Source organism: Tursiops truncatus, chromosome 13, assembly GCF_011762595.2.
Source record: "Tursiops truncatus isolate mTurTru1 chromosome 13, mTurTru1.mat.Y, whole genome shotgun sequence".
Lineage (NCBI taxonomy): Eukaryota > Metazoa > Chordata > Mammalia > Artiodactyla > Delphinidae > Tursiops > Tursiops truncatus.
In genome coordinates this window covers 22560115-22587875 of record NC_047046.1, presented here as the reverse complement: position 1 = coordinate 22587875, position 27761 = coordinate 22560115, and the positions used below count along the sequence as shown (strand labels likewise).

At 39.9% G+C, this 27761-nt stretch overlaps 1 protein-coding gene across 15 annotated transcripts in view; it reads right to left on the bottom strand.

Annotated features, from left to right (window-relative positions):
* Positions 1-23262, bottom strand: part of MTMR3 (myotubularin related protein 3) — a 160227-nt gene extending 136965 nt beyond the window's left edge. For 7 of the 15 annotated variants that reach the window (XM_073790287.1, XM_019950195.3, XM_019950197.3 and 4 more), the window contains exon 1: positions 23066-23261. The gene's annotated coding sequence lies outside the window, so the exon portion shown is untranslated. Of the gene's footprint in view, positions 1-22707; positions 22869-23065 lie in introns of those variants that run through there. The other 8 variants (XR_012325251.1, XM_019950192.3, XM_019950194.3 and 5 more) reach the window with 3 other exon arrangements.
* Between the last annotated feature and the right edge of the window lie 4499 nt (positions 23263-27761).

Genomic DNA, 27761 nt, shown 5'->3' with positions numbered 1-27761 from the left:
CGTGCAGGCTCAGCAGCCATGGCTCACGGGCCTAGCCGCTCCGCGGCATGTGGGACCTTCCCGGACCGGGGCACAAACCCGTGTCCCCTACATCGGCAGGCGGACTCTCAACCACTGCGCCACCAGGGAAGCCCTCAACAGCTTATTTTAAAAGCAAGACAAGAAAGCTGCCCTTAATACTTATTAACCACATCAATCTTAACCTCAGCCTAAAGAAAACAAATTAAAACTTTTCTTCATCTCTATTACCAATTCATTTCACAAGAGTCTAGCATCTAATCCAGAAGTAGGCAATCCATGGAACCTACAGCAAATACTAGTTGTTCACTAATTCTTAGCATACGTAGCTCATCTCTTCAATTCCTCTTGTCTGTTCTACTTTCCAGTTTTTCTCCTCCCTCTTTCTGCCACTTTTATACGGTTACCACAGCCTCTTTTTGAGAAAACAATAGAGGATATTCATGCCTGATGAGTGAATTATGATTATAATCTAACTTTCTATCTTTGCTCTTCTACTTATGGTGATAATCTCTTTAAAGGAAACTTCTACATCGTATAGGTATAAACGGTTAGAAAAGAATACTGATCCATTCTATACCCATCCTGACACTTTTCCCTATAAGCAAAGACCACTGAAAATTGAAAATACTTCATTATTTTCACTGATTCTGAATATTATGTATGAACTGAATTTACCTATGCATATTAATTATTTACCCTGAGATTAAAGTCCAAACTATCTTTAAACATTACTAGACTAATATTAGATATATTAGAACTCTCAATTTTAAGCAAAAGAAACCCAAGCTAACTTAAAATCAGAACTGCCTGGCTCACAGAAGGATACTAAGGTGGTGCACAGATACAAAAAGAATGAACTTCAGGCAGTAGGGCCTCAAAGTCTCAATGCCACCAGATCCATCTCTTTATTTCATGCTCTTTACTCATTTGGCCTCATTCTCTCCCACTATAGACAAACCTCCTGCCTCCCGCTAGAGGCAGTCTCAGCTTCACAAGCCCAGAAGAAAACTGACAGCTTTCTCCTGTCATCTGTGTATCAATACCAGTGAAGAATACCTACTGGCCCTTTGTGTAGGATGCCAATCAGTACAAGTGAGAGAGACAAAACTGGCCAGGCCTAATACACATGTTCTACCCTTAAGGCACCAGAAAATGAGTAACGAGAAATCTTTCTGAATAAACTAAAAGCAATGACTTGCCACTATCTATAAGTTATCTTGGTTCCGTGAATTAAATGTAAGGACCTCAAAAACAAACAAAAATCCAATGAAAACCCTATTCCTTTTACTAGTATAATTAAGGGTTGGGGAAGCCCCTAATGTTCAAAAAATCTGCCTTAAGGGCACAATCTAGGAATTAGCAATAATCTTCCAGATATAATCCAAAATGTAAAAAATAAAGAAATCTAACCCCTGGCTCTAAAACCAGTGACCTAAAATTACAGAAAAGTCCAAACACAGGGGGAAAAGGTCAATTTAATGAGCATATATATGATAGTTTAGCAAGAAACAGAGCAATCTCATTTTAAAAATTCACTCAGTGATGGCACAAATCTGAAATTAAAGCATAACATGAGACTCATATTTGTTAGTGATCATATAATCAACACAGCAATGGCTAAGAATCATACAACACTCAGGGAGCTAAATATTTCTGGAGAAATGCTTCCTTTTTTCCCCCCCTTCTGGCACGCCACGGTTTGCAGGATCCTAGTCCCCTGACCAGGGATGGAACCCGGGCCCCCTGCAGTGGAAGCAGAGTTTTAACCACTGAACTGCCAGGGAATTCCCACTTCCTTCCTTGAAAGGCATTTAAGTGGAAAGGAATCTGAAACTTCCTAGCATATCTAAGTTTTAAATTACTTTGTTTCAAGGCTAATCATTTCAAAACAATTGAGTGTTATAAAGAAAACTCACAACCCAAAATTCTTCACTGATCCACCACTCAGTTTAAATGACGCAGTTCGCTACCCTCTACGGATTTTATCTTTCCGGCACTTTCAGTCCCATGCAAGCTGTTTCTGTTCTACATAACTGCATGTATACTCAGAATTGAATTCAAACGATGACCTACATTTAGTAGTATCTGAGTACCTGTAAGACATAAAAAAAGGCTCACTCTCTACTAATTCTTATCTTTCAAGCTCAATCTGAGGGAATAAAATGATATTCTATTTTTAATAAGTAGCAAATTTATAGTTATTTATGATAAAGAATTAAATTCCTTAATACAGAGTTCTGTTAGTCATACTGCTTATGAAAACATTACAAAAACGCAGAGCTGCAAATAGTGTAGGGGAGAAGGTCCTTGCTCGTAACAATTATAATAGCCAACACATATAAAGAACTCTTCCATGTGCTTCACCATTTATTAGTCATTTAATCTTAAAACAACCCTATGAGGTATTATCCCATTTTACAAAAGGGGTAGGTAACTAAGGCACAAAAAGATAAGTTAACCTGCCCAAGTCATAGAGCTAGCTAATAATTTACAGATCCAAGTTTAAATCATATAAGAACTTAAGTAGGACAAGCATATGTAAGACCAATTCAAAAACAAAAGGGCCAGACACTGCTTTGGGAAAGATTCCTCAGTGTTCTCCCCAGTGCTGCAAGCAATAATAAATCCTTCCTTCTCCAGAGTTTAAAAAAAAGGCAAGGGGGTAATGCCATACTACTCCATTTCAAAAAGGCAAAAAAGAAGAAAAACTAGGATTTTTTTCCTCTCAGTGCACTGAAACCAGGCCCAGATTACTGGGTTAGGGGTGGGGGGGGGGGTGGGGAAGAGATATCTATATTCTCAAATTATACAAAAATATCACAAAGTAACATTTCTTCAAGAAAAGCACTTAAAGAGGCACATTCTGGATAAAGCACATATTAAATTACAGCACTCAGAAAACTAAGTTTTTATTTCCTAAACTTTATGCTTGAAAAAAATACAGTAAATAGCTAAAAGCAATCTTCCTTAATATTCTATAGGAAAGGACTATCATGTTAACAATTTTTATTGGTAGATAGAAAGTACCACAATAATCAAAAAAGGGTCAATCTATCACTGTGGCATATTCACTTAGCTTTATCTCTGAAAAATACTTTCAGATTATTGAGGTGTTTTCTTATCTCTGAAACAACTTTCAACAACATGAAAGGGCATACTGCTATTTCCACACAGAGTCAGCAATGATCTTCGGTAGTGATTATAGTTTAATTTGCCATGTAGAAAAACTTAAGCCTATAAAATTGGATTTAGAAATGGAGCTGCAATCATTCTAATCCACAAAAACAACCACAGTTAGTACTTATTTCATGACTCGGAAGCAAGTCCACCTTCTTAATATTTTTACTCCTAAAATATGCAACACTAGTAGGCAAAGGGTCTGTTCCTCAAAACTGAACTGATTCTGGTCTTGCTTTGGTTTCTTCTAGTCTGTTCAAGTAGGAAACAGTAGCTACAGTGTCTGACATGAACATGATACGTGTGCTTACTACTGAGCTAAGTATATTCCCCGAGCTCTAGAAAACTGATATGGCATTGAGCTTCTTGAGTTAACCCTTAGTTATTACAAGATTATTCTCATCCAGTCCAAGAGAAGGAAATGGTACTACAGCCTCACAAAGGTCACCACCATTCTGAATCTGCACCTTTTTGCCCATCCCCAAGTTTTACAAGATCATTACGAAAAAAATCTTACTTGCATCCTACTACAGAAGTCTTTCCTACCATTATTCCCAGGAGATACAAGTAAGATCACATCTTGATTTCTTGGCTGCCTTTCACTGATGTTATCATAGCATGAAGCTTTGAAATAGGACCCTGGGATAGGCCATTGCCTTCAAAGTGTCTATCATTACTCCTTGGTGAGTCAGCTTCTGGACTGCTGCCAATGTGCTTTTTGTTGTGTTTATCATGAAACCATATTTCTGCAGAGTTGAAATAGTGGCCAACTGCATTTCCAAAGACTCCCTCAGGTGTTTATCAAAGAAAGGACACAGATACATATCCAAGCAAGCCACTCACATGTTTCAGTAAAAGAAGGAATGAATAACCCAAGCAGGTTTACATAGTATCATGTTAAAAGATTCTCTTCTGTGCAAGTGTCCAAAAATGCCCTGTAAAATCTCCTGATAACTTTAAGTAGATGTTATGCAAATGGGTACATTTAAAAGTTTTTCATGCTCTTGACAAAGGAAAAGTTATCTTTTTCTGTATCAGGTAAACTAGCTGAAGAATTCTCAAGTTAACAAAAGTTTGAGATACCCAGGAATTCTCTGAAGGCTCATCAAATACCTCTAAAGGGAAAAATCTATTTTTGTATCTTTTTAGATGAACCCACTAATAAATTTTTGTATTTCTTCGTTTTGAGAAGGTAAAACACTGGGAATGGGGGAAGAGTGTGTGTAATGCAACTTAAGTAGTTCCATGGAGCAGGAATGCAAAAGCTCCTAGCTCTAAATAAAGTAATGGGGCTTCCCTGGTGGCGCAGCGGTTGAGAGTCCGCCTGCCGATGCAGGGAACACAGGTTCGTGCCCCGGTCCGGGAAGATCCCACATGTCACGGAGCAGCTAGGCCCGTGAGCCATGGCCGCTGAGCCTGCGCGTCCGGAGCCTGTGCTCCGCAACGGGAGAAGCCACAACAGTGAGAGGCCCGCGTACCGCAAAAAAAAAAAAAAAAAAAGTAATGGACAGTTATAATGCCTTCAGGGAAAGAAGCAGTGTTATCACTATAGTAACAGTAGCAACGACCACAACCGGCATATATGGAGTGCTTACTATTGGCTAGCTACTGTTGTAAGCATTTGCCGAATCCTAATTAAGGCCCCAAGTGCACTGTTATCCCCATTTTAAAACTGAGAAATCTGAGGCAAGGAGAAGTTAAGGAATTTGCCTAGGATCACATGGTACTAGTGGTAAAACCAAGATTAAAACCCAAGCCTGAGCTCTACTAAACTGCAATAGTGGAAAGAACATCCAACTTGTTATTAGAAGACCTGGACTGAAGTTCTAATTCAGCTATTCACTAGCAGTGCAACCTCAGACAAGTTCTGACAGCTTTGAAACACAATTTATTCACCTGTAAAGTGAGAGTAATAGTACAGCCTGCCCTGCCTACTTCACTAGGTAGCAGTGAAAATTAAGTGTGCAACTAATACAGCTAATTAAAATTTTATTCGTAATACTGATCCCATGGTTGCTACCTCCATACTCCCATATTTCTAATTTTGGCAACCCTATCCTGGAATTCTCAACTTGAATCACCAATATTGTAGTCTTAGGAAAAGTAAAGAACCTAAGTCTTGCCACTAGCAAACAACCACATACAGAAAACAAACTGTTAATTTGTAATCCCCATTACTGTCAAGAGTGGGCATCTCCGGATGGATATTTCCATGGGAAATAGCTAGAAACATGATAGCCTACAAGTGAGATATCCCCTTAACCAAATGTTCATATTTGAAGTGTAATGTCTCTTGGTTCTAAACACAACATTCAGTTTTCTAAATATCTTAACTCAGAAGAAATGTACATTGCTGAAAGTAGCTCTGTATACCAAGTACCTCATCACAGTATCCAAAAGGCTTAAACTAATCTAATTCTAAGACTAATCAAAAGAAACATACACATACTATTCTCGAAGATGTCATATACCACCTACAGTCTCTGTAGTCCTCTGCAGGGTCAGAATCAGAACCCTGAAACATTAACTTGCAAAAATTGCCTGCAATTTCTTTCCCAAGATAAAAGCTCCTACACCTCTTTTTCTTGCCCTCATATTGCTAGAAAGTTCACTACACAGAAAAAAAAAGAGGATAATTTTAATTCAAGTAGCTAATCAACCATAAACTGTAAGTTTTATGACTTGTTTACATGAAACTGGCAACCAATATTAATACTTCCAGCTATCTTGCGGGAACTCTGTAGTGCTAAACCTGTTTTACTTATAGACTTTTCATAACCAATTATATAACCATTCTGCTAGCTAGAGGAACAAAAGAAAGTCAAAGATTCACAATTCAAGAGCTACTAAAAACAAAATACGACATTATGCACTAAGGAGTTTGATAAGTAAATATATCCACTAAGTACATGTGCCTACTTCCTTAATTTTAAAAAATTCTCATTATTTACAGTTTACACTGTAAGATTATTTGTATAACAAATTATTCTCATTCCAGAGTGAAATTTTTGGGGGGTGAAGTTTACTAAGCAATTAATAAAATTCTGTGAAAATTACAAGCTTTTTCAGGTTCCATAATAAAATTAAAAAAGCTCTAGGCACCATATATTTTTTTAAACCATAAGAAAACACATACATGGGCATACACACACGTGTGTGAATACTTTGATAGCAGCTTTATTTGTAGTTATCAAAACCTGGACAACCAGGACTTCCCTGGTGGCACAGTGGTTAAGAATCCCCCTGCCAATTCAGGGGACATGGGTTCGAGACCTGGTCCGTGAAGATCGCACATGCCACGGAGCAACAAAGCCCGTGCACCACAACTACTGAGCCTACACTCTAGAGCCTGTGAGCCACAACTACTGAAGCCTGCAAGCCCTACAGCCCGTGCTCTGCAACAAAAGAAGCCACCGCAATGAGAAGGCTGCACGCTGCAACAAAGAGTAGCCCCTGCTCCCTGCAACTAGAGAAAGCCCACGCACAGCAACGAAGACCCAACGCAGCCAAAAATAAACAAACTGGACAACCCAAATGAACTTGGAACGTGAATATACAAACTGTGGTACATCCATACAATGGAATGCTACTCGGCAATAAAAAGTAATCACTGATACACAAACTATGGATGTCTCAAAGTGCCTTATGTTAAATAAAAGCAGCCAGTCTCAAAAGGTTACATACTGCATGATTCCATTTATATGAAATTCTGGAAAAGACAAAACTATAGCGACAAAACAGATCAGTAGTTCCCAAAGACAATTTGAGGTGATGGAACTCTTCTATATCTTGATTAGTGTTGATCATATGTTTCCAAAACTTGCAGAACTGTACTCAAAAAGGGTGAGTTTTACTGTATGTAAGTTATACCTTAGTCTAAAATAAATTTTTACAGAATCTGTATTATTGTCCTGAAAACAAGGACCAGATGCTGCTGAAACAACCGATACAGGAACACTAAACCTTATTAGACCTGCCTCCAAGTCTGAAAACTCCCTTCCATTAACATTTTGCCTAGAAATCTAAACAGTATTTGTAAAGTAGAAATAAACTGACTTAGGATTAAAAAAACAAATCTATTTTTAAAAGAAAACTATCTAGTGTTTACATCCTAGTCATTTTAAGAAGAAAATGAGCTTTGTCAAGGACAGAATAAAACCCAAACAGTAAGTATTAACATCAATCTTTTCCATAATCATGACAGTCACAACAAATGAGGTTCCTTTTTCTAATTTTGGTTCAAAAACCAAAATTTTACTTCACAAAATCTGTAAAACATTATTAAAAGATCTTAATATTTGCCTAAAATCCTTAAGTGCTTTCACTTAGCTAGGCAGTATAGCAAAGAACGCAACTACCTGGGCAAGTTACTTAACCCCATTTTGCCTCAATTTCCTCATCAGTAAAATTGGAATAATTATACCTACCTCTGGGAATAATCCTAGACAATTAAACAACTTAATACATGTAAATTGCTTAGAATAGTGCCTAGCATACTTAAAAGCCTCAGAAATTTTTAAGCCAATGTAAATGAATAATCTTAATAATCACCAGCTGTGTGTCCTTGTACAAATCATTTTATCTTTTCACATCACAATTCTGTTCTGTAAGGTCAGAGACCTGAATTCAAGCCTAAAGGGCTATCTAGTAATATTATTCTATGTTCCTATAATTTTGAATTGCACCAGTCACCTTGCAAAGAAGGTTAGGTATGATCCCCAATGTATAGAAAAATCTGAGACCCAAATTAAGTTAAATGATTTGCCCAAGGAGATAGTAAAGGAAGAGCCAAGGCAAAGATATGGTATTCTGAGAATCCTCAAAACTTTGTTCTCTTCAAAAATTCTCACCCTCTATCAACTCCTTCCCTTCTTACAGACATAGGTACGACATACTCAAAAACAAATGAACAACAACAAAAAAACCCTCCAATGTAGTTGTTTTTTTTTTTTTTTTTTGGCCACGCCACAAGGCATGCGGGATCTTGGTTTCCAGGCCAGGGATCGAACCCATGCCCCCTGCAGTGGAAGCAGAGTCTTAACCATTGGACCACGAGGGACGTCTCTCCAATATACTCATTTTAAAAATTCATTAAGCTATACATTTTTTATGCACCCTTCTGCATGTTTTAGATCGTAATTTTAAAAGACAAAATAGGCTTCATCATTAAGTGTATTCACGTATGAACAGACGTAGCAGAAAAATTAAAAAGCTAAAGAAAGACAAACTCAGCTAATTATGTTCATTAAAATTTTGTGAGGCGGTAAAAGTTTTAAAACTGAAGTGTTACATACATACAAAAAAGTTTATATAAGTATACAACTCAATGATTCTCATAAAGAAAACCATGAAATTACCACCCAGATCAAGATACAGAACATTAACAACCCTATAGTCTCCCTTATGCTCACTACCAAAAATAACCATTATTCTGACTTCTGTTGCCATCTATCAGTTTTGTCTTTTTTTTTTAACTTTATAGAAATGGAATCACATAATAAGCACTGTTTGTGAATGGGTTCTTCCATTTACACTTAATTTTTCTTCTTGCAACGTGCATTTAGGTAAGCCTAGTAAGAAAGGTTCTCTCGTGTATTATCAAATATTCAAATTTAAACCATAAATCATTCTCAAAGCAAACCATTTCTCAAGCCATAAAATATCTAAGATATTGATTTGTTTAAAGTATAGCTGGTATTCCCTCTCTCCCTAATGAGATTTCTAAAACAGAAATTTTCAGTTACTTTTAATTGGAGAAAATAGAGATCCAAATGTCTCAATAGATATTGAATAAAATTTGAATTATAAATTATAAAATTTGAATTATAACCTTTAAAAAGCAAGACAGAAGAAAAAAAGGGACATCATGAAAAAATTTCAGACCATAATTCTCTTAAAATTAATTTTGATCTTCTATATAGAAAAGAGTTGTCAATTAATTATAGCCAACACTGAACACAAAAATGCAAAAATCTGGTTTGCACTAAAATACGTAATTCCAACACAATTTTGATAGCACTGCAACAAAATTTTTAAATAACGAAATGCTTCTACTTTATCCTGAGATCTCCTCCTCCTGCTAATCTACATCACTGTTTCATTTTAACAGACCATAATCTGTGCCGTCTAACATGTAGCATTAGCCACATGTGGCTATTTAAATTTAAATTAAAATTAAAAAATTTTAATTTATTGGGATGGCTCTAGTAGTACTTAGTTGTCTTTAACTTCATTCAAAACAATTTTGTTACTGTATTGTGACACCTGTCGTATCAGGGTACAGTAAAAAAAAAAAAAAAAAACTTGGGACTTCCCTGGTGCAATGCTTAAGAATCCACTTGCCAATGCAGGGGACTCGGGTTCGATCCCTGGTCCGGGAAGATCCCATATGCCACAGAGCAACTAAGCCCGCGCGCCACTATTACTGAAGCCCACGCACCCTAGAGCCCGTGCTCTGCAGCAAGAGAAGCCACTGCAATGAGAAGCCTGCACACTGCAACAAAGTGTAGCCCCAGCTCACCGCAACTAGAGAAACCCCGCGCACAGCAACGAAGACCCAACGCAGCTGAAAATTTATAAAAAAAAAAAAAAAAAAACATCAAAATTGGTAAATTTTTGTGTAGCTGTTTTAATATTCAAGATGGAAGAAAAAAGTAATATTTTTGCCATATTATGCTTTATTATTTCAAGAAAGGTAAAAACGCAAAAAAAGATTTGTGCAGTGTATGGAGAAGGTGCTGTGACAGATCAAATGTGTCAAAAGTGGTTTGAGAAGTTTCGTGGTGGAGATTTCTCACTGGGCAATGCTCCATGGTCGGGTAGACCAGTTGAAGTTGATAGTGATCAAATCGAGACATTGAGAACAATCAACGTTATACCACATGGGAGATAGCTGACATATTCAAAATATCCAAATCAAGCGATGAAAATCATTTGCACCAGCCTGGTTATGTTAATCACTTTGATGTTTGGATTCCACACAAGTTAAGCAAAAAAAAACCTTCTCGACCATATTTCCGCATTTGATTCTCTACTTAAATGTGATGAAAATGTTCCGTTTTCAAAACAAATTGTGTCGGGCAATGCAAAGTGGATACTGTACAATAATGTGGAAAGGAAGAGATCGTGGGCAAGTGAAATGAACCACCACCAACCACACCAAAGGCCGGTCTTCATCCAAAGAAGTTGATGTTGTGTATATGGTGGGACTGGAAGGGAGTCCTCTATTACGAGCTCCTCTGGAAAACCAAACGATTAATTCCAACAAGTACTGCTCCCAATTAGACCAGCTGAAAGAGCACTCGACGAAAAGCATCCAGAATTAGTCAACAGAAAACGCACAATCTTCTATCAGGATAACGCAAGACTGCATGTTTCTTCAGTGACCAGGCAAAAACTGTTACAGCTTGGCTGGGAAATTCTAATTCATCCGCTGTATTCACCAGACATTGCACGTTTGGATTTCCATTTATTTCTGTCTTTATAAAATTCTCTTAATGGAAAAAATTTCAATTCCCTAGAAGACTGTAAAAGGCACCTGGAACAGTTCTTTGCGCAAAAAGATTAAAAGTTTTGGGAAGATGGAATTATGAAGTTGTCTGAAAAATGGCAGAAGGTAGTGGACCAAAAGGGTGAATATGTTCTTCAATAAAGTTCTCAGTGAAAATGAAAAATGTCTTTTATTTTTACTTAAAAACCAAAGGCTTTTTGGCCAACCCAACAGTTCCTTGGTCAAACTAGCCAAATTTCAAGTGCTCAATATGTACTGAACAGCAGTTATCGAATGTCAGAAGGAATCAGAGAAAGTTCTATTGAACAACACAGGTTCCATACATGCTGTCTCATCTCCCACTCCTCACCCCTTATTATGCTAAAATTAACCTAAGAAAATGATGGATGACTAGTATGGATCACCAAATCCCATTGTTTCCCATTTCACTCAAATTTAATTATCACTCGTTTGGAAATCTCCTTGGCCTCCACTATGCCTCATTAACCTAATTTTAACAGGTTTTCTTAAAATTCAATCTTCTCCCACTCCCCTAAATGTGAGCCTCAATCTCTGGCTCTTCTAGGTTCAAGATCTCATCCAGATAAGGCCTACCTTTCTTCCTGCCTCAAGTTCTCTATCTCCAAGCTCCTGCAGGACATTTTTACTACTATACCCTGGCCTCAATGTTAAACATGTGAAGGGTTTCATTTTAGTCCTTTTCCAAAACCAGCTCCCCCTCCCAATTCCATATTTCTATACTATCACTATTCTCTGAGACCCAAAACCCACCAACTCTGAATCCTTGCCACTAACCTCCCATTCAAATTTGTGTATCTCCTTTAGGGTATCAACCAACAACCCTCTACTTTAATCTAGCTATCTAAATTACCACCTTGCCACCACCTTAATTCAGGTCCTTATCACCTAATTCTGAGTACAGTACAGATTCTTCACTGCTTTCTAATCTTTGCCTGCTCCCGATCATGCAAACTACCACCAAACACATCTTCACCAAAACTGCCTTTGATCTCAGCCTAAAAGGGCTCAGTACAGCAAGTAAAAGAAATTTCAAGGGGCTTCCCTGGTGGCGCAGTGGTTGGGAGTCCGCCTGCCAGTGCAGGGGACGCGGGTTCGTGCCCCGGTCCGGGAGGATCCCATGTGCCGCAGAGCAGCTGGGCCTGTGAGCCATGGCCGCTGGGCCTGCACGTCTGGAGCCTGTGCTCCACTACGGGACAGGCCACAGCAGTGAGAGGCCCGCGTACCGCAAAAAAAAAAAAAAAAGAAAGAAATTTCAAATAATTTAAGGATTTGATTAATTTATAGCACTTTACAAACTTATTTTTGAATCCTCTATTCTGTGCTAGCAAAACTAAAACTATTCCCCAAACACAGCTCTATGTGCCTCACCTATATAAAGCTGGGACTCCTCCTAGTTTCTACTATGCAATTTTAACATGTTAGCTGCTTTATATTACAAAGCTATCCATCTCAGCGCCTCTTACATAGCACCCATTTTGAACAGACCTAAGTGAACAGACCAGGAATAAGAAAGTTACAAATACACGTATGGGTTTAGATTTAATATAAAAGCATCAATATTTATTGCATGCAATTCTATTCCCCCAAAATTTACTCTGCAGAACTATTTCTGTGGAAATTATCCTACCGTTGTTCAAAAGTATAAAGTGCTAGAATATCCATGAGAGACAGCACTTTTTGTAATAAGGGAAAAAAATCCCTAGATGTCCATCAGTAAAGGACTGGATAAATAATTGTAGCATGCCTATAAAAAGTTTTAAAACACTACAGTCCTTAAAAATGAGGTAAATCTATATTTTGTGATACAGTAAGATGTCTGTAGTACATTACTGAGAAAAAAAACAAATTGTAGATAAGCACGTACAGTTTGATCCTATTAAAGGGAAATTTTAAGATCTATATATTAACTGAAAACAACTATTAATAGGGGACTAAAATTGCATTCTATTCATACAACTGAATAGCTATTAAGCTAATAGCTTTTAAGTGAAGTAAATATACATGTATCAACACAGATAAATTTCAAGCTTTTCAAACAGAATATATACACTAAGGTACCACACACATTTGAAACACCATAATACTACATGTTAAATACACAGAGACATTTGTTGGAAGAATGAAAGAGCATGGGCTAAGAGAGTAAAACCACCTCTGGATAATGGAAACAGGATCTAAGATGAATGCAAAAGGGACTCCAAACTATATATTTTGGTTTTTAAAAACAAATATAAATACACCTTTCAGGCAAATCTTGCAAGATGTCAACATCTATTAAATCTAAATCAACATCTTTTAAATTAGGTACATGGTGATTATTAAATTATTCTCCATATTTTTCTAAATTTTGAAATATTTAAATTTTACTTTTAAAAAAAGAAAGCCAAGATTGTGGAATTTTGAAACAGAGGAATATGGCCTTTACCGACTTCTACAGGGTATTTTTTTTTGACAAGCCTATATATCTTTATTATAATATTTTTAACTAAAAATCTCTATAAATTTATATTAGCACCTACCTTTATTACCTTGATTGCTCTTCAACTTTAATCTTATTCTTTAAAATAATAAAGTAGGGCTTCCCTGGTGGCGCAGTGGTTGAGAGTCCGCCTGCCGGTGCAGGGGACACGGGTTCGTGCCCTGGTCCGGGAAGATCCCACGTGCCGCGGAGCGGCTGGGCCCGTGAGCCATGGCCACTGAACCTGCACGTCCAGAGCCTGTGCTCCGCAACGAGAGAGGCCACAACAGGGAGAGGCCCGCGTACCGTAAAAAACAAACAAAAAAAAAAACTAAAATAAAATAATGAAGTAAGGGCAGATAGTTAAAAAAAGTTCTACCCCAGAAATCTAACATTCTGAATATTTACACAGCATTTAAGTCACTATAACATGCAATAAACAGCAAAAGCCCAGGCTCTACCTAAACTCTATCACTTAAACTCTAAAGGGTGTATTACATAGACGTTCCTAAAATATCAACAGATAAATGAGTAAATAAACTTACAGTGGCTCAACTCCCAGCTGTACATTAACACCAAAACCCCAATGAGACTCTACTGCCAAAATAAGTCATTTATCTAAGTATATTCCAGTTCGAATTACATGTACAAAATCAGTATCACATCTGAGTTGCTATAGTCCCACTTGATATTTTTTAACATCTTTGTTGGAGTATAATTGCTTTACAATGGTTAGTTTCTGCTTTATAACAAAGTGAATCAGCTATACATACACATATATCCCCCTATCTCTTCCCTCTTGCGTTACCCTCCCTCCCACCCTCCCTATCCCACCCTCTAGGTGGTCACAAAGCACCGAGCTGATCTCCCTGTGCTATGCGGCTGCTGCCCACTGGCTATCTATTTTACATTTGGTAGTATATATAAGTCCATGCCACTCTCTCACTTCGTCCCAGCTTACCCTTCCCCCTCCCCATGTCCTCAAGTCCATTCACTACATCTGCATCTTTACTCCTCTCCTGCCCCTAGGTTCTTCATCACCTTTTTTTTTTAGATTCCATATATACGTGTTAGCATGTAGTATTTGTTTTTCTCTTTCTGACTTACTTCACTCTGTATGACAGACTCTAGGTCCACCCACCTCACTACAAATAACTCAATTTCATTTCTTTTTATGGCTGAGTAATATTCCATTGTATATATGTGCCACATCTTCTTTACCCATTCATCTATCGTTGGACATTTAGGTTGCTTCCATGTCCTGGGTATTGTAAATAGAGCTGCAATGAACATTGTGGTGCATGACTGTTTTTGAATTATGGTTTTCTCAGGGTATATGCCCAGTAGTAGGATTGCTGGGTTGTATGGTACTTCTATTTTTAGTTTTTTAAGGAACCTCCATACTGTTCTCCATCTACTTGATATTTTTAAACACACACACACACACACACACACACACACACAGCTACAGTTCTTGCTCCGCATGGCAAGTCCACATGGCATATCAGCAAGCAAACTGGGAATTCAGGCCAAGTCCTGTGTTTACAGTACATAGAATCTGATTTTTCTTTTTAAGGTTTCATAATTCTCAAACAGCTCATTAGGAAAAGAAAAATTAGATGGAGGTCTTGTGTTTAACTGTGACCAAAGCCCAGACTGTCTCAGTCATAGTGGAAATTACAATAAGAAAGTTCAAATCAGCTTGCCTGCCCCATTTTCCCATACCACTTCCTACAGTTGCCACTCTGCTTAGGAACTGGAGTCAGTTAAGGAACCACTTCCTTCCTCTATTTTTTTTTTTTTTTTTTTTTGGCCACACCCCACAGCATGCAGAACTTCCCCAACCAGGGAGTGAACCCGCACCCCCTGCAGTGGAAGTGCGGAATCTTAACCACTGGACCACCAGGGAAGACCACAACCCACTTCCTCAATGGTGACTATGACTTAAACCTTCATAAGCCAGCCAATGAAAACTAAGGACAGGGACTTCCCTGGTAGTGCAGTGGTTAAGAATCCACCTGTCAATGCAGGGGACAGGGGTTTGATCCCTGGTCTGGGAAGATCCCACATGCCACAGAGCAACTATGCCCGTGTACCACAACTACTGAGCCTGAGCTCTAGAGCCCACAAGCCACAACTACTGAAGCCCGTGCACTCTACAGACCATGCTCCGCAACAAGAGAAGCCAGCGCAATGAGAAGCCCACGCACTGCAATGAAGAGTAGCCCCCTCTCGCCGCAACTAGAGAAAGCCTGCGCGCAGCAACGAACACCCAACACAGCCAAAAAAAAAAAAAAAAAAGAAAACTAAGGATATTAAAATGTACTTTAAAATAGCAGCTTTTTCCTAATTATAAGAGTAATACATGTTCATTACAGAAAATTGGGAAACTACAGAAGAATATGAAGCAGAAAATGGTCACTATCCCAGCCAGAAATTAATCACTATTAATATTTCCATTCTTGTCTTTACAGGGTCTCTTTTATATATAAAAGTATATTAGCTCACTTACCAAACATGATTTTAAGTTCAGCAGACCAAAGGGGAATAAAATACTAGCTTCTTCAGAAGACTAACTTTTTTTTTCAGTGTGTTCAGAGTAAACCAAAACCACGTGTACAGGCAACTGGAGAGAGTAAGACAAGTGAGAGAAATCATACTTGCTCCTTTTCATTCACCCTATGGCAAACCATGAAGTCCATGTTTCAAGAACCACTATACACCCAACGACTAACTAATGAGTATGTTTCCTTTTTAAATAGGAAGCTACTATATAAATAAATATACACATACATATATACACACACACAGTCTTGCCAGTAGGAGGGACACACACAGTGAAAAGAATTACATCTAGACTAATTTTTTTGTCACCATGAATCTATCCTTAAGAGAAAGTAAGAGGATATCTGAAAGGCTGATGTAAAGTTAATGACCTCTCCCACAAAAACATTTTCTGTGCACATCAGATGAACGAAAAATCTAACTACAGAAAATGATGTATTGGTTTTACAATGCTATAACTTATTTACACATGTAAATATATATGTTCGAGTTCAAACAGTTAGTCCATAAATATTGATAGCTTACTTTGTACCAGGCAGTATATAAAGTGCTGAGGAGTGAAGGAGAATAGCCATCAGTACCTACTTCTGCAGGAATTACAGTCTACCTCTTTAAATATGATGTCAAACACTAGGCATGTGGCCTCAAAGGAGTCACAACATCCCTGATTAAATGATGCTTTCAAATCCTTATGAGGATCTAAGAAGATGTATGTGACAGCACCTTATAAATCATGCTACCTAAGGTAAAAAGGGATACCTGGCCCTTTTCCCAAAATACTGTATATAGCAATCCCCTTCAGTATAAATTATCTTTTAACTGGCAAAAAAAATTTCTTTTAACTAGCAAAAAATAATCGCTAAGGTTGCTCTTTTCACAATATCTAAGATTTCAATATTATCTTTCTCTGATATCGACCCATATAAAATAACTGAAATTAAATTCCCCATGATGGGAAGTGAGAGGGAGACTCATTTTTGTAGTGCAAAAAACACCATTTTCTGATTTCATAACTTACAGCGGGGAGGAAAGGGGCAAATCAAAAGTAACTTATTCAAACTTAAGGAAAAAAGTTACCTTTTAATCTAAGATTCATCAGGGAAAGTTTCAACCCAAGAAAGCATTTTTTAAAAGTTACTGACTCAGGCTCTTCCAAATGGAGTTAGAGTGAAAGGTTAATTGTGGTATTTTGCAAGCAAAGGAAAGCAAGTACGGAGCAATTTTTTCAGTCTCCAAGGCTTTTTTTTTTTTTTTTTTTTTTGCGGTACGCGGGCCTCTCCCGTTGCGGAGCACAGGCAACAGACGCGCAGGATCAGCGGCCATGGCTTACGGACCTAGCCGCTCCGCGGCATGTGGGATCTTCCCGGACCGGGGCACGAACCCATGTCCCCTGCATCGGCAGGTAGACTATCAACCACTGCGCCACCAGGGAAGCCCAGACCTAAGCTCTTAGAAAACAAAAATGTTATAACCAAACTGCTTTCCATAAAGCATGGACTTTTAAAAATATACTCTACACAATATCAGTTCTTCATATCTAAAAGAAGTAGACTAATTATTTAGACTGTTTCCTATCCTATGATTTGCCCTTTTCAATTCAGCCACGTCAACAATGACAAAAGGTATCAAACTGATGCTTTATGAGCAAGGTTTATGTTTGCACTTATTGAGGATGTGACTCTGAACAGCATGGGACACTTTAAAGACTATCATAATCCAACTAGGCTGGACCATCTGCACAATTAGTGGAAAGGCCCAAAAACAGTCAACCATAAAAGCCCAACGTTAAATCTTAAGCGTCGAAAGCAGTTACGTCCAAAGTAGAGTATAGTACACTTCAAGGAGTACCCAAGATGCTCCACTGGGGTAAACAAGAAAGATATTTGAACTTTATTTTTAATTCTCATCCTTGTTAATTTTTTTGTTTGTATTTTATAAGGTACACAATAACCAGTTACTATACATATTATTTGTAAATTAAATACTTAAGGATTGAACATTAATACTCAAATTTTTTTTTACTGTTGGGATGAGCAATCAAAAAGTTTACAGACCATTGGTCTAAAGTAGTCCCTATCACTGCACTTTCATTTTTACCTGCCCCTTCCACAGTTAAGCTGTAGAGGCTAAGATCTGATGCTGAAAAAAGAACAAAGGAAAACTATTCCCAAACTATTTTAAACTCCCACCAACAAGCTAAAAGGTAGTAAATCACTAGCAAGAATATATGGAATTGCACAGGGAGCTCAGCTCGGTGCTCTGTGTCAACCTAAATGGGTGGGATGGGTGGGTGGAAGGAAGGTCCAAGAGGAAGGGGATATATGCATACATATAGCTGATTCACTTCATTGTACAGCAGAAACTAACACAATATTGTAAAGCAATTTTACCCCAATTAAAAAAAAAAGAATACATGGAATTGGACACTGATATTCTCTTGCTGAGACTTTAAAATAGCATCCTATCTAGAGGGTGCCCTGAGTATATTCAAATTTAAAAAACAAAACCCGGGGCTTCCCTGTGGCTCAGTGGTTAAGAATCTGCCTGTCAATGCAGGAGACACGGGTTCAAGTCCTGGTCCGGGAAGATCCCACATGCCGCAGAGCTACTAAGCCCGTGCGCCACAACTACTGAGCCTGCGCTCTAGAGCCTGCAGACCACAACTACTGAGCCCGTGTGTCACAACTACTGAAGCCCGTGCGCCTAGAGCCTGTGCTCCACAACAAGAAAAGCCACTGCAGTGAGAAGCCCGCGCACCGCAATGAAGAGTAGCTCCCGCTCGCCACAACTAGAGGAAGCCTGGGTGCAGCAACGAAGACCCAACGCAGCCAAAAATAAATTAAAAAAAAAACCCTTTGCCAGGTAAGCCCACTTTTAGGAATTTAGCCTAAGGAAACAATAGCACATGTATTTTAAAAGTCCAAACAAGGGAATTCCCTGGCAGTACAGTGGTTAGGGCTCCATGCTTCCACTGCAGGGAGCACAGGTTTGATCCCTGGTCGGGGAAGCAAAATCCCGCAAGACATGCGGTGCAGAAAAACAAAAAAAAAAGAAAAGAAAAAATACATTTTATGTTGCAACTCAATACACATATATAAATGTATAAAACAACAAAAGTTTCCCAAATCAATAATTATTTTTACCATTTTTGATGTGCTGATATTTTCTAGTTTTTAGAAATCACCACGTTGATTTCACTACCCTATGACGTTGCCACCTGCCATTTAGAAAACAGAGCCCTAAAACTTTACACAGAATGTACAAAACTCCTTGACCCTTCCACTTTCTACCACCGTTCTAACATAACAAAATGTGTGAAATCTAGCAAGTCTACTCCAAGTGCAAACCTGGGCACAAATGTAAGACTCCCAGATCCCTCTGAAGTTTCTTGAAACACTGACCATTTCTATTGGCAGACTGGTACAAGTGCTTGCTAAAAGGTTTCTCCAGGCACAGTACAGACATTTTGTTGTTGCTTTACCAGAGATATTAGTAAATTCTGCACTTGACAGCAGATACCAGATTTTACCACTGCTCCACAAGCCAACTCTTCCAGGAAAACAGGATTGTAATACAATATGACTCCATTATCATCCCCTTACATTTTTAGATTGCTTTTCATATACACCACTCCATTTGATCCTCACTGACAGGTTGATATAAACAGAGAATTTGCTCTTCTTCCTTTTACTAATGAAGGAACTGAAGCTCAGAAGGGTTATGTGGTTTGCCAGAAACAATACAGCTAATGAGAAGCAAAACCCAGGCTTGAACCCAGGACTCACTGGTCATCCAATGCCATGCTACAATAGTTTTCACTTTGAACATCTGATACAAATGTGAATTTAAAAGGTATGTTAAGGTTCTGGGCGCAAAAGTGAAGATACAAGCATGAAATTAAAATTAAAAATAACAATGAATATTAACAATTTTCTAGCCTCTAAAATTATTGGGAATCCTAATTCAATTGGATATGTATTTAATCTCATGCTTTGTCTTAAGTTTCACTGATTATAAAATTACATATAAATTCACCACAGAAAATTACAAAATTGGGTGGTCTGTAAGAAACAGCTGACCACATAAATTACACAAACTTCCCCCGAACCATTCTTAATCTTGTGGCTTCACACTAAATTTTGAAGTTCCCTATGTGAAATCCATTTTGATTTCAACACTAAGTTAATTACAACAGCATAAGCATGTTGTTTCTGCATAATACTTGCAACATGAGCTCAATTTCCAGAGCTCTTTTGGACAATGTCTAAAATCCATAAGTCAAAAGCAGAATTCAAAACAGAATGTTCTTTTTTCAGTTTTTTTTTAATTAAAAGGTTCATCTACCTATATGAGATTAATACTAAGTAACAATTACAAATTATTAAAGATTTCCAAATTCAGGCTGGAGAAACTACTTGAGGTCAACAAGTACAGGCCTTTAATCATAGATTGATAAGAAAACTGAGGTCCAGAGAAGTGACATTCCTAACAGCAGTCACAGAGTCAAATTAATGACACAATCTCTGCCAATCTACAGCTTCCCATTATTCTAAATACCTCTGTATCTAACAAAATGTGCTTAAAAACACCAATACCTAAAAAAATGAAGAAACACATACACACACAAAAAAAATATTAAGGCACATTTAAGACCCAAAAACTAGAGAACAGGATAGTGTGCAATAGCAGTCTTTAGAAAACAGAATCTCTTGATGGGATCTCAAAGTTCCAAACCACAAGGACTAAAAAACTCACTCTTTAATCCAATGCAAATGATCAAGTAACTTTTAATAACAAACATTGTTATCAACCACCAAAACTGTTCTTTTTCCCATCTCAATACTATTCATTTACTCAACAAATATCTGAGAGCACAGTATATGCTGGGAACTATGCTAGCTACTGGAGACACCAAAGAACAAAACAAACATGGCCTCTGGCTCTTGTAGTGGACAACTAGGTGTACTTCTCTAACAATACTACACTATGATTTAACAGGATATTTAGCAAACTCCTTCACTGCTCTATACAACTGTAACATTTTCTTCCAACTCTTCCAAACTTATAACAAACCTCACCACACCCCCTCTGCAATATGACTACTTCCTTTGGTAACTCAGCACTCCACTTTACCACAGAAGGTGTTAACCAAAACTGCAACAGATTTTAAAACTGACTTTACCAGTCCTCAGGGCCTCAGGCATATTTCAACAACTCTTCACAGTCCACAGTAAACCTGCCTGGTTCACAACCCTTGTCTCAAATGACTGCTAATTCACCTGCCCTACCCACACTTTACTAGAAACTGAATCAGATGGTGTAGGAGCAATCATGATGCTGGGAAGCACCTTCAGTGGAGCTCTTTGCGGGCCAGAAGCAGGCTTACTGCCTCTTCCTCTCTGCTTCTTTCCTCTGGATTCCTCATTGTATCTCTGGATATACCTCCAGTCAAGCAGCCTCTAATTTTATCAAGTGTGTTCCTCAGAACCTGCACAAATAATTTTTGGCAACAAATCTGTTTCCCCTACATAAATCCATTATATTTTAAGAGATGCTCAATTTTCAGTTTTGTCTCTCAGGCTTCCCCCTCCTCCATACCTCTGAAATTGTATAAACAATTAAAAACACTCTCAGGAGTCGTAATTAGTGGAAATCTTTTGGAATACCAAAAGTGATCTAAAGCACAAGTTCACAAACCTGGCTGACCAGAATCATTCAGGGAGTTTTGTAAGGATGGATTCCTAGGCCCCATCCTCAGAGATTTTAATTCACCAGGTCCTGCGTGAGGCCCAGGAATCAGCATTTCAGGCAATCCATATTATTTCCGACAACTGGTATTTAATTAGGTAAGGACTGAACTAAAAAAACCTGGCCTACAAGCAGGGAAAACCTCGGTTCTCCTATGGCTTGCCATTAACTAACTACAAGTGGGGCTGCACCAGTGTGCTGGTCACTCGAACAGCTCAGGGCCACCTGAAAATGAGGAAAGTAATTAGAGCTGAAAGAAGCCTTTATAGGGAGCAAATCTAAAATTCTAGAACTCTCCAAACTTAGTTAAATGACACATACTGTACTGGGTTTACTCAAAACAGTGTCATTCTCTAAGCTCTTCTACCCACCCAAGTCACAGGCCTTGGAAAAGAAGACTTTCTGCTTGCCACCAACACACCTTACCTTAGTTGGTCTCTGAGCAAAAAGCAACACGCGTCTTGTCTCTTGCCCTACTGAAACAGCCTTGGATCTGAAAGGGGAAGGTCCCCAACACCTCTTCATGTACAAGTCACGACTACTTTACATTAAAAAAAAATCATCTCACCTAATTCAACCCAGGCCTCGATGGCACTGTTGTCGACATTATGAGAAACGAGGGTGAAGCTCAACTGGAAGGGCATGCCAATTTTTTTTCCCTCATTGTGAAAAAATACTGTCAGATAACAAAGTGTATGTCAAGATAGTAAAACGGTTAAGAATTTAGGCCTCAGTCTGGAGACGACACCTGACCATCATTACCCAACAATAGCTAATGTGCAAAACTCACAGGTGAGACTATCAGACCCCCGATGAGTTTATTAAAACGGCCATAAAATTTACCCCACTATTTTGAAGGAAGTTTTCCAGCCCAAAGTACAACCAACAATATTATCTTAGGGGTCCTAAGCAGCAGGATTCAATACATTTAGTGGCACGATTTTCATCTGAGAAATTACTCTGCAATCTTTCGTGGAGCTGTCTGACCAGTGTTGCTGAGCTCTCTCAACCGCCTCCGAACCATCCTTCCCACCCAAGCACTACCAGGTCAGGGTGATGCCCTGCTGCACAGTAAGGCGGCCACTCCTCCTTCCCACAAGTCCCGGGCCCGCTCCGCTCGCCCCGGGGGCTCCGTGGCCCCCGACCTCCGGCCTCTCGCCATGGAGGACTCTCACAGACCCGGTCGGGGCGAGGGGCGCACACTCACCTCCCGGGGGTCCGCAGACATTTCCCCGGACGCTGCGATGTAGCGCCTCACACCCCTAGCCCCGTGGGCCCTTCCCCACCAAGTTCAGGAAGGCAGCCCGGGTTGGACCCCGCCTCCTCCGCGCCGAGGGTCCGGGCCGCGCCGGGCCGCTGAGCTCCCGCTCCCCGCGCCTCCCTCTGGCGGCCGCGGCCGCCGCCCGGGCCACCCTCCCCAGGCCACGCACGCCGTCCCCAGCCCCCCGCGGGCCGCCGCCGCCTCCTCAGAGGGTGACAGCCGCCGCACCCGGGCCGAGGCCCGCCCCTCCTCCAGCTCCTCCTCACCCCCGGAGAAGACGGGGCGGGAGGGGGGCCTTCCTTACCGGGCGGCAGGACATGGCGAGGCCCGTCACGGCACGGCCTCCTCCGCCACCCCACAAGGCTCCCAGCCAGGGCCGGCGGGGGGCAGGGCCTGGGCCGCTAGAGCGTCTCGACCGGCTGCTCCTCTGCCACCGCCGCTGCCGCCGCCTTCTCACAACCACAACAACATGGCGGCGGCGGCCACACAGAGCACGCTCCCGAGACAGAGCCGGGCCGCGAGCGGGGGCGCGCGCGCACGCTCGGCCTCTCAGCCGGCGGTCAGGGGAAAAGAGGGCGGGCCGTCGCGGGGGAGGGGGCGCGGTCTGGGCCGATTACCACGCCCCCGGGGTGAGCGGGGTTGCTGATCAGCCGAGCGCCCGGGGCGAGCGAGGGGCTGGCTGGGAAGCGCAGCTGGCGAAGGAGAGAAACGGGTGGGTAATGGGCGAAGAAGAAAACCAAAGGTGGTCCCACAGATTTTTGGGAGGCATCTTTTCCTAGCTCTAGAGCCCTGGGCAAGACAACGCTAGAACAATAGTAGTGTCTTTCACCTGTAATTGTGCTGAGGATAAAACTAATTTAATGTAATGCAAGTTAAGTATAGTGTGCTCAAGGTTCTACTCAATACAATTTCAGACTGCTTGCACCAAAGCACAGCTGGAAGAAGTGAGTTTTAAAACAAGCAAAAAACAAACTTGTAACCCACACTCAATAGCCTGTAGAAGAATTCTACACACCAGGACTGAATTAACCTCAGGCCCTAAGATTCACCTCATCAGAGTTACGTTTTAACATTATACCTTTGACTTTTCTGGAAAATGGCTGCGAGAACCAGTCAAATGAAATCTATCCTTGCATTTGTTGTACCGTTTTTTCCACAGTACTCTGTGCAATTATTTACCTGTTTTTCGTGTTTTTTGTCTTTTTATCCCATTCTGAAGTAAAAGCTACTTGAAGATAAAGATCTTTGTTTGGTTCATCACTTTACCCCCAGCACCTAGAACTGCTCATGACAAGCAGTGGGAAATTTCTTGATTAACTAATAGCTAATATTTATACAACTCATCTAATTGAATCTTCACAGCTCGAATAAGTAGATACTGTTATTATCACCATTTTACAGATGAAGAAACTGCAGCCCAGGATAAGATGCACTAAAAGTTTTTTAAAAATCAAACCCAGGGGCTTCCCTGGTGGTGCAGTGGTTAAGAATCCACCTGCCAATGCAGGGGACATGGGTTGGATCCCTGGTCCAGGAAGATCCCACATGCCGCAGAGCAACTAAGCCCGTGCACAACTACTGGAGCCCACGCCCTAGAGCCTGTGCTCCGCAACAAGAGAAGCCACCACAATGAGAAGCCCGTACACTGCAACGAAGAGTAGCCCCCCACCCCCACTCGCTGCAACCAGAGAAAATCCCGTATGCAGCAACAATGACCCAACGCAACCAAAAAATTAAATAAATAAATTTATTTAAAAATATATATATGTCAAACCCAAACCCAACTGACAACAAAAGCTATGCTCCCACCCACCAGGCTGTACTGCCAACTCTGTGGCATCATTGCCTGAAATAAAATCCCAAGTAAGAAACTACATTAGAGTTCAAAGTTAGGAAAGGCTTTGCTCTACTCTGTCAGCTGAAAAAAAATTGCACAACCTAAAAGTTGAGAATATGTTTTATTCTCAGCCTCTCTGATACCTCTGGGGACTGTTCCAAAGAGGTAAGGGAGGAGCCAGAATATATAGGAATTTTTGCACCAAAAAAACAGGTAGTCAGAACATCAAAAGATTACCGTTAATTGAAGAAAAAACAGACATCTCAAGTTAATGAATTTAGCACTTTACTATGCATGGGAAGATGCAGGAGTCTGGGCTCATTGAAATCATTTCTTTGATATGCACCTTAACGAACTGGAGCCAGTATCCTGTTTTCTCCACCCTGAATCCCCTGCAGCACCGTAAAGAAGGTGGCTACAGTGGCTGATGGCTTGATGGCCACAACATCCTTTGTTTACTGATATAGCAGGCAATATTCTCTGACTACGTTGCTCACAGATACAGGTGCACTTCCTTTCTGATAATTAGTGTTAGGCAGCCGATTGTGTATCTTCTCACCTTGGCTTCCAGAAAGCCCAGGGCTAAATCTGAAGCTCAGTGGTGGCCTGCTGTTGGCCCTTCAAATCCACATATTAACGGTGACTTTCCCTCCCACCTCAACTCTGCACCTTTATTTATAATTTGCTATCCAGCTTTCCTTTTACTGTTATATGATTATAGCCTTTAAAGTATGAGAGAGGAAATAGTAAGTACAAAAGAACAGATGAACAGGTTTTCCCACCTGTTTCTCCTATTGCCCAGTAAAATAAGGTTCCCATCAAGTTCAGTCCCCTCGGGGCACACGTTTTGCTACCTAGGCCTCTGCTCAGGCAATGGTGAAGGATAGGTTTCCATAGTTGGTGGTCTCTGATTGGATGGAAGCTAGTACCTGACTCCAGGACAGCCCAGCCATAGGCTGGCTAGCTCCCAATGAGTTGTCTCGAGGAAGATATTCAGCCAATATGCTGTTAACATCCACTCACCCAATCCCACAACTCCCCAGGAATACGATGGAAGAAGACAGACTTTTGGCATATCACTTTGACCTCTTTTTAGACAGAGTGTCACCGTATTTGCCTTTTAACTTGGGCTAAGAAATCCTCAACTAGCATATAGGATGTAGGAGGAATTTCTGTGTGCACATAAGATCACTATTTGCGTGTCCTCATTTGCTTAGATGGGTAGTAATATTAACAAAAGTGAAACATTGATACTGTATAATAAACCATGGCTACATTTGGAAGAGCCACATAACCCAATGAACCAATATTTTCTAAATGACCAATTCATGATGTTACCAAATCATGCATGAATAAAAGATCTATTCAAAATGCAAGATAAACCAATGGAGTTTAGTGTAACTGAGTACAAAAGATTCATTCAAATGAATTTATGCAACTAAACTTTAAGAAACTACCTCTTCTCAAGTTTTAGCATAGTATCAAAAAAAGAATATCCACAACCATCTGAATTGTATGAGGCTGGATTGTCTTCATGTATTTCAATGAAAAAAACTGACAGATTGAATGCAGAAGCAGAAAGGAGAATGCAGAATTCCTGTATTAAGTCAAACTTTAATAAGACCTGCAAATGTGTAAAACAATGCCATTCGGTTTTTTTCCCTCTTTTTAATATATTTATTTATTTATTTTTGGCTGCGCTGGGTCTTTGCTGCTGCGCGCGGGCTTTCTCTAGTTGCCGTGAGCGGGGGCTACTCTGTTGCGGTGCATGGGCTTCTCATTGTGGTGGCATCTCGTTGTGGAGCACAGGCTCTAGGCGCTCGGGCTTCAGTAGTTGTGACGCAGGGGCTTAGTTGCTCCATGGCATGTGGGATCTTCCCAGACCAGGGCTCAAACCCATGTCTCCTGCATTGGCAGGTGGATTCTTTTTTTTTTTTAACATCTTTATCGGAGTATAATTGCTTTACATTGTTGTGTTAGTTGCTGCTGTATAACAAAGTGAATCAACTCTATGTATACATATATCCCCATATCCCCACGCTCTTGCGTCTCTCTCCCTATCCCACCCCTCTAGGTGGTCACAAAGCACCCAGCTGATCTCCCTGTGCTATGTGGCTGCTTCCCACTAGCTATCTATTTTACATTTGGTAGTGTATATATGTCCATGCCACTCTCTCACTTCGTCTCAGTTTACCTTTCCCCCTCCCCGTGTCCTCAAGTCCATTCTCTATGTCTGCGTCTTTATTCCTGTCCTGGCAGGCGGATTCTTAACCACTGCACCACCAGGGAAGTCCCCAATGCCATTCTTCTCATTAAATTTTTTGTTCTGGAAAATAGAGTCGTTTTTCACAAAAATATGTTATTTATATTACCATGTCATGGGTTTACAATATTATTTTTAAACCATGTTATCTTTTAATGAATATAAGTAATTTAATATCTTGTCAGTTTTAATTCTTAACAAGGTAAATATCAATTGACATACCCTACATAACAAAAGTTCTTCAGGGTCCTCAATAATTTTATTTATTTTATTTTATTGGCCGTGCAGCACGGCTTGTAGGGATCCTAGTTCCCTGACCAGGGATTGAACCCGCACCCCCTACAGTGGAAGCTCGGAGTCTTAACCACTGGACCACCAGGGAAGTCCCTTTCTTTATTATTATTTATCAATAATTTTAAAGAAACCAACAAGTTTGAGAACCACTGCCATATTCATTGGAGTTACTCAACTGCAAAGACATTTTTAGTCAGCACATAGATTTTTTAATTTAAATAGTTATGTTTAATATATATTTGGAAAAATATAACAGATCAAACTCAGTATCACAGATATCTTTGCTTAGGATGAGACTACATTTATTTATGTAAAGTGAGGAGTTGATTTAAAGAAAAATGTGATATAAATATTAGTACAAAGCTGATTATGTCAAAAATTCATAAGGATAGTACCCAAATGACTGGTCTTTGGGAAACACTGAAATAGTGATGGAGTTTTTTAATTGGGCAGACCTGCCACCAAACCTTCTATGTGGGTGACTTCATATGGAAAATGAATTATTGTGGTGATTAAATAAGTTAGCCTGTGTACAGATGTGCTTCCTGTCCTCCTCCCAGGAAGAGGCACCCAGCAGTCCAGTGTCAGGGAAGACCTGCTGCAATA